Genomic DNA, 8,411 nt, shown 5'->3' with positions numbered 1-8,411 from the left:
TCTCACAAACATCGCTAAACTTAAGCCCATTATATTTCCATGGTGCCAACCTGTTGCCTAACCTATTTCCTGAAAATTTGTCAAAGTTTCTTTTGCTTTCTTTTTAAATTTTATTTTGATTTTACTTCCACATTTTTCACCTACTCTATCCTGAAACTCTTACTGAGATCTTCTTCAGAGCAGTCAGCAGTGCCATCTAGTTCTTCTGGTCTCAGGGTCATAGAGATAGGGTTTCAGTGATCCTTTGAATTGTTCCTGTATCTTTGACTTTCTTCACTCTTCTTTGTTCCTGACAGAGATCATAAATGCAGCTTAGATGGCCATTCACAAACTTTTAGTATCCAGTTCTACTCACCAAAGTAGAATGTGAAACATTGTCTTTGTGGACTATGTTATGCCAATTGACCTTGATGTCCTCTGACATTATAGTCCTGAGCCTCCAGGCCCAGGGACTCATTCCCTCAAGGTATTGGGTTATGACTAAGATGCTTTCATAATTTTGCACCTTGTTTCCACTAGTATATTTATGGATATGTGGTGTTTTAGGATCAGTACTGGACTGTGAACTACAAGGTCAGCAATGTAAACGTACCAGCTGTCCCTCACAAATCCTACACAGGATCACTATGAGTCAGAACTGACTTGACAGCACTGAATAGCAGCAAAATTTATAGCATGTATCATATCCTCTGCCAGAGTAGCTCTAGTGGTATTGTATGATAAGCAATGGACTGTTAATTGTATGGTCAGCCCTTGAAATCACTAGCTTATCCATGGAAAAAAGATGAGGGACGCATTCTGCTCCTATAAAATTACAGCCTCAGAAACCCTGTATAGGGACACTATGATTCAGACTCAGCTGTATCACAATGGACTCTGTCAAATATATATATTCATGGATGTAGTCCCATTAGTCTTCCCACATTTGTTAAGCTTGTGTGTTTACCTATGTATCCACTCTTAGATTATTGTTATTACTGTTATTGCAGCATTCACCTTGGTTGCCTTTAACTCTTTTACTCCCTTTTACTCCTTCTAGTGTCTTCCTTGATACAGAAAGCATCAAAAGAAGATGGAAGGAATACACAGAGTCACTGTACCAAAAGGAAATGGTCAATATAAACCATTTCAAGAGGTAGCATATGATCAGGAGCCAGTGATAGTGAAAGAAGAAGTTCAGAATGCATTGAAAGAATTGGCAAAGAACAAGGAACTAAAAATTGATGGAATACAAATCAAAATCTTTCAACAAAGTGAGGCAGCACAGGAGGCACTCACTCATCTATGTCAAGAAATTTGGAAGATAACTATCTGGCCAACTGATTGGAAGAGATCTGTATTTGTGCCCATTCCAAAGAGAGGTGACCCAAAGGAATAAGGAAATCATTGAACAATATCTTTGATATTCCATGTGAATAAACTTTTACTAAAGGTAATATAGAAATGGCTACTAGCATACATTGACAGAGAACTTCCAGAGGTTCAAGTCAAATTCATAAGAGGACATGGAATGAGGGATATCACTGCTGACGTCAGATGCATCTTGGCTGAAAGCAGAGAATACCAGAAAGATGTTTACCTGTGCTTTATTGACTATGCAAAGGCCTTCGATTGTGTGGATCATGACAAGCTATGGACAGCATTGTGAAATATGAGTATTCTGGAATATTTCATTGTTCTCATGAGGAATCTATACATAGACAAAGAGGCAGTTGACTAAACAGAACATGGGAACACTGAATGGTTTAAAATTAGGAAAGGTGTGCAACAGGATTGTATTATTTCACTACACATGTTCAAGCTGTATGCTGAGCAAATAATCTGAGAAGCTGGGTTCTATGAAGAAAAACGTGGCATCAGGATTGTAGGAAGACTCATTAACAACCTGAGATATGCAGATGATACAACCTTGCTTGCTGAAAGTGAAAAGGATTTAAAATATTTACTGATGAAGATCAAAGACCACAGCCTTCTATATGGATAGCATCTCAATGTAAAGAAAACAAAAATCCTTACCACTGGATCAATAAATAACATTGTTATCAATGGAGAAAAGATTGACGTTGTCAAGGACTTCATTCTTCTTGGATCAACCATCAACACTCATGGAAGCAGCAGCCAAGAAATCAAACGACATATTGCATTAGGCAAATCTGCTGCACAACACCTCTTTAAAGTATTCTAGAGCAAAGACACCAATTTGATGACAAAAGTGTACCTGAAGCAAGCCATGGTGTTTTGAACAGCCTCATATGCATGTGAAAGCTGGATAATGAATAAAGAAGACTACAAAAGAATTGATGTATTTAAGTTATGGCATTGGGGGAGAATATTGAAATTACCATGGACTTCCAGACATACAAATAAATACATCTTGGAAGAAGTGCAGTCAGAAAGTTCCTTAGAAGCCAGGATGGTGAGACTTTGTCTATCATACTTCAGACGTATCAGTAGGGGTCAGTCCCAGGGGAACATCATGCTTAGTAAAGTGGAAGTTCAGCAAAAAAGAGACACCCCCCCCAATGAAATGGGTTGGCACAGTAACAGCAGCGGTGGGTTCAAGTATAGCAATGGTTGTGAAGCTGGCACAGGATTGGACAGTGTTTCATTCTGTTTTGAACAAGGTCGTTATGAGTTGGTACCAACTTGACCTCAACAGTGTATCTAACAACAACAACAATAGGTATTCTAATGTGTGTATGTACCATAGTTTTTGGTGCATTCTTCCATTGATGTGCACTTTAGTAGTTTCCATCTGTTTACTATTGTCAGTAGTGCTATTGTGAACATAGCTATACATACATCTATATGTGTCATGTCTGTTATAGCTGCAACATATTTACTTAGTAGTGAGGTTGCTAGATCACGTAGCATTTCTATTTCCAACATTTTAAGAAAGCACCATACATTTTCCATAGTGGCCGCACCATTTTACAATCTCACCAGCAGTGAATGAGGGTTCCAATGTCTCCTCACCCTTGCCAGCATTTGTTGTATTATGTTTTTTTAACTTTGCTATTAATACTTAAGTGCTGTCAAGTCAATTCCAAATCATAGTGACCATATATAGGGTTTCCAAGGAGAATCTGGTGAGCTTGAACTGCAGACCTTATGGTTCAAACCAATTTTGAAGTCCAGCACAATAACCTACAGCACCATACCAGTACTTGGAGTAGATGATATCTCACTATTGTTTAGATTTTGTCTCACTAATGGCTAATAATTGGGAGCATTTCTTCAAGTGTTTATTAGCCTCCTTAATGATTTCCTTGGTGAAGTGTCTGTTCATGTCCTTGACCAATTTTTTAATTGGATTATTTGTCTTGTAGAGTTGTTGAAGATTTTTACAAATATTAGATATTAGTCCCTTTTTTAGGAGTCCTGGTGTGGCGCTGTGGGTTAATGCACCAGACTACAAAGCTGTTTGAACTGAACTGCAAGATTGTCAGTTCAAGCTCACGAGCTGCTCCTCGGAAACCCTATACAGGGTCACTATGGGTCGGAATTGACTCAACAGCACTTAACCACAGCAACAAGTCCCTTTTCTGATACATCATTGTCAAACCTTTTTCCCAGTCTGTGGATTCTCTTTTTACTATTGGCGAAATCTTAAATGCAAATAAACATTCCATTTTAAGAGGTCCCAGTAGTCTATTTGTCTCCCACTGTTTGTACATTATTAGTTATGTTTGATAGTATATTTATGTCCTGTATTAGGGCTCCTAAGTTTTTCCCCATTTTTTTTCTTTGATGGTCTTGATAGTGCTAGGTTTCACATTTAAGTCTTTGGTGCATTTAGAGTTAGTTTTTGTACATGGTAAGAAGTATAGATTCTGTTTCATTTTTCAGAAAATGAATATCCAGTTTTGCAGTACCATTTGTTAAAGATAGTATCTATTCCTCAGTTAATGAGTTTGGGCCCCTTATCAAGAATAAGCTGTCAATAGGATTTAGCTATGGATTTTAAATTCTGTTCCATTGGTCTATGTGTATGTCATTGTACCAATATCAGGCTGTTTTGACTGTCATGATTGTATACTAGGTTTTGAGATTAGGCAATGTGAAGCCTCCTACTTTGTTCTTCTTCTTTAATAGTGCTTTTCTTATCTGGAATATTTTTCATTGCATATAAAGTTCTTTTACACTTCTTAGTGATATTATTTACCTTGGTCAAACTGCATGCTGTTCACCCACATTTGATGCTATCAAAGACAGCAAGAATCTACTACCTTTAGATTGCATCCCTCTCTTTCCCCTCACCCTTGGTCTCAGTATATGTCTATATATTCTTGTTTTCTTTTAAAGCAATATCATACAACATTTTCTCCTTTTGTGATTGACTTATTTTACTCAGCATAGCGTAGTGGTTATGAATCAAGCTGTGACCCACAAGATCAGCAGTTCAAAATTACCGGCTGCTCCGCAGGAGAAAGATGAGGCTTTCTACTCCCATAAAGATTTACAGCCTTGGAAACCCTGTTCAGGGTCACTATGGGTCGGAGCCGGCTCGACAGCACTTAACAACAACAACAATAGCAAATGAATCTTGATGCCTACAGCCTGAACATAAAATTAGAAAACATTTCCCCACTAGCTGAATTTAGATGTCTTCTTCCTTGTGCAAGTTAAGTATTTGGAAAGAAGCTACAAGGATAACGTAATTTAAATCAGCGCTGGGTAACTGGACTTGTGCCCACAGAGTTACTCGACCGGCAACACGTGAACTTTCATCATCACAAAGCCCTCCCCTCCAGGAGCCTATCACAGGCTCACACTTAGAAACATTCGATCACTGATGTGCTGGGCTGCCATATTCTCAGGATAACATCATGATTCATCCAGTTCCACATGCCTCCAGAATAAGACATTTATCTTCACCTGGCCAGGTGGCATGGGGATAATGACTAGAGAGGGACTCCATTATTCAACAACAATTTACACCAGCCTGGGAAAATATTTTCTATCTTGTAAAATAATGTTCTGCATGAACAGAGGCACACAATGTACTGAAAGATGGGGGGAGGGGAAATAGAGAGATGAAAACAGAAGTTGATTCACATAAGGATAAACTTAATCCAATGTATGTATATGTTATTGTTAAGTGCTGTTGAGTTGGTTCTAACTCATAGAAACCCTGTAAATATATATTGACACTAAATTTCTATCACTTATTATTTAGAATCTGAAGGAACCTTCTGTACATGCACAGTGATTCCTTTGTCTTTAATAAGATAACCTAGAATGTGATTTGAGTTCAAGTAGGTTTCTTTCTTTATTTTTGTTTAGGTGTTGTAGGTTAGATTGTGTCTAAAATATGTGTTGGAATCCTAACTCTTATGCATGAAATGTTGTCCCCATTAGAAAGAAGGCTTTCTTTGTTATGCTAATAAGACCCAGTCAAAGTAGGATATATCCTAAAACTAATCTCATCTGCGAGTCCTGGTGTGGCTCTGTGGGATAAAGCACTGGCCCTCAAGGTTGATTTGAACGACAAGGTTGGCATTTCAAACACACCAGTCTCTCTTCAGAAACCCTATACAGGGGTCACTATGAGACAGAACTAACTTGACAGCACTTAACAACAGTAACAATCTTTTCTGAGGCATATAATGTACAGAAACTCAGAAGCAAACCTGAGGAAGACAGATGCCATGTGCTGATCTCCAAGGAACATAGTAAAGCCAGGGCTAGAGAAGCTGAGACAAGAAGCTTCCCTGAGTGCCAACAGAGTCTTTCCCCAAGAGCTGGTGACCGACCTAAACTTGCATTTCTAACCTCTTTAAATGTTAGAGAATAAATTTCTGTTCTTTTAAACCACCTACTTGTGTTATTTTTATTTCAGCAGCTAAGACTTCAGTAAGCATCAACTGAGGGTGGGGAAGTGAGATAGGGAAATGGGGAAGGGAAAGAAGCTAAGACTGGACATGTAAATGATGTGGCACTTAACAACAACAACAAAATGTTGTTGATAAGTGCCATAGAGTCAGTTCTGACTCATAGCAACCCTGTGTAGGGTTTCTTAGGAGTCGCTGGTGAGCTTGAACTACAGACCTTGAGGTTCAAACTGAGCTTGCATTGACGAACATATACCCGTGGTGGGAAAGTGGTATTCACCTTGTTAGGTTCATTTTGGAGGGCTGTTTTACCTGAGGGGCAAGTAAGCTAATTGGTTCCCATATCCCATGTCACAGGGGGCATTTACCCCATGGCACTTCTTGTCTTCCCTGCATACAGACTGAAGCATGCTTCTGCTACCACAGAAGGTAAGAGTCATGGGTACTTGCAACAAGATATCTTTGCTTTACCCAGAAACAGTGAGTGCCAATGGGACAGAAACAGAGCCCTGATAATGCCTGTGATGGTCCTTTGAAATCTCTGGGTTATCAACAGAAATCTCTCGGGCCTACAGAAAGTTGGAAATGATTATATCTGTCCATCCCTTGGTTCTTGAATCAAGCAACACATCTCTGCATGCATTTAGTATGCCCATCTCTGCATGCATTTAGTATGCCATGATGCATGATGAAGACAACATGAATGGAAGATGTGATCCCTGTTAGCAAGCGGCTCGTCATGAAGTTCGAGAGACAACATCCATAGACTTGAAGCAATCAGTGATCATTACGACACAGAGCTGTGAGCAGGGCACACAACTTCTTTCCAAACAAAGTGAATTGTGACTATCTCAGGGACTAATCATGGTGTGGGGTATATCTTCTGTCACCAGTCTCTTCCCAGTCACACCAGGGCTAGAAGAGAAGAAGAATTCCCTATTAAGAGGAGCAATTCCCCAGAGGTGGGGCTTGATGGTAGCTAGGGTGGAGATGCCGTGAAGGTTGCCATCAGCAATGGCACAGAATACCAGGCAAAGCAGAACCAGGGCAGAGCTCTGAAACTTGGAATGACAGAGATAGGAAAATTTTAAAGGTTTGAAGGATTATAGCTTGTGGAGTTTGGAGCTGAAGTAAAAAAAATTGCGTACTTTTGAATCTGCCAGGTCTGGCTTGGAGGCCTGAGCCAACATCCTGGGCAAGATCAAGCAGCGGGACAAAATAGGGGCCACAGAGACACCACGGAAAAATGCAGTGGGAACCTTGGTACAAAGGTGTATGTACAATATAGTTTGTCAGTTTTGCTTTGTTCTGATTTTCTTTTTTTTCTTTGGTATCTGGTAATTGGCACGCTCACTGTTTACCCACCTCCATTCTGGGGAATAGAGGGAGAACCTGAGCCGAGTTGCCACCCCCATCATCACCGCTGGTGGGTTCTTCTGCAACACACCCGCACAGACACTCAGCCAAAGCAGAGGCACTGATCTGTTCCTTTTTTGTTCTGTTTTTTATCACGGGAAAGAGGAGGGGACTAAAGGGACAGAAAGAGAGTTTAAAGGCAAAATCTCTCAGGCAGCTTTGAGGCAGGAACTTAGGACATTAAATACATACTTATATTAAGCTATAGATTTTTTTTTTCTTTTTTCCTCTCTTTCTTCTGTCCCTCCCCTTCTTTTTCTGTGATTAGAGACTGCAATATTCAGTCTTGTTTTTGCTGGAGCTGTTTTTTCTTTTTCTTTCTTTTAACCCAGCTGGTGTTGTTTTGCTGTTGTATAGCCCACACTTCTGCCTTTGGAGGACTATTTGTCTCCCTATATTACACAAGAAGAGTCAGCAACCATTGCGATATAGCCAAGCTACAATCACACTCGATAAAACACCAAAACCCAGGCAAGAACCAATACCAGCTGCCATATACCAGGGAAACAGACAACACCTGTGAAAGTTACTCTGAGTTAAGCAACAAGAAGGGTGAAAAGGGAAGCCCACATCCTGATCACATCTTCCTGGAAGCAATCAGAAAGCATAAAAACAGAGTAAAAGTCAAAGGATGGAAGAAATTATACCAAGCTAAATGCAATAAAAAGCAAACAGGAGTGGCAGTACGAATCTCTGATAAAATAAACTTTAAGTATAAAAACAGCATAATAGCTAAAGATGGACATTATCTCATGATTAAAGGGACAATTGAACAAGATGAAATAACCATAATAAAACTCTATGCTCCCAATGAAAGAGAACAAAAATATATAAAACAAACTCTAATAGATTTGAAGAAAGAAATAGATGAGTCTACAATAAGAGTGGGTGATTTTAATACACTTCTTTCAAAAATGGATAGAAGAGGCAGACTTCCGGTTTGCCAGGGTGGCCAGGCGGTGCGGGTGAGTGGGGGCTCCGGGATTGGGGGAGGGGGGACAACTCGCGAGTTAAACCTCCCAGGTAGGAACCCACAGTCTCACAGCCCGCATGAGTCTCAGTGCGCCAGAGCTTTAGACCCACTTCTTTGAGAAATCACTGTGCGAGGAATTACAGGCTTCTTAAACTTGCGCCGCTGCAGCCCCAGCTCCTTTGGGCTTG

The sequence above is a fragment of the Chrysochloris asiatica genome, unplaced genomic scaffold (assembly GCF_000296735.1).
Source record: "Chrysochloris asiatica unplaced genomic scaffold, ChrAsi1.0 scaffold00104, whole genome shotgun sequence".
In the NCBI taxonomy this organism is placed as follows: domain Eukaryota; kingdom Metazoa; phylum Chordata; class Mammalia; order Afrosoricida; family Chrysochloridae; genus Chrysochloris; species Chrysochloris asiatica.
The sequence above is the reverse complement of the archived record's forward strand: the minus strand, read 5'-3'. Positions refer to the sequence as shown.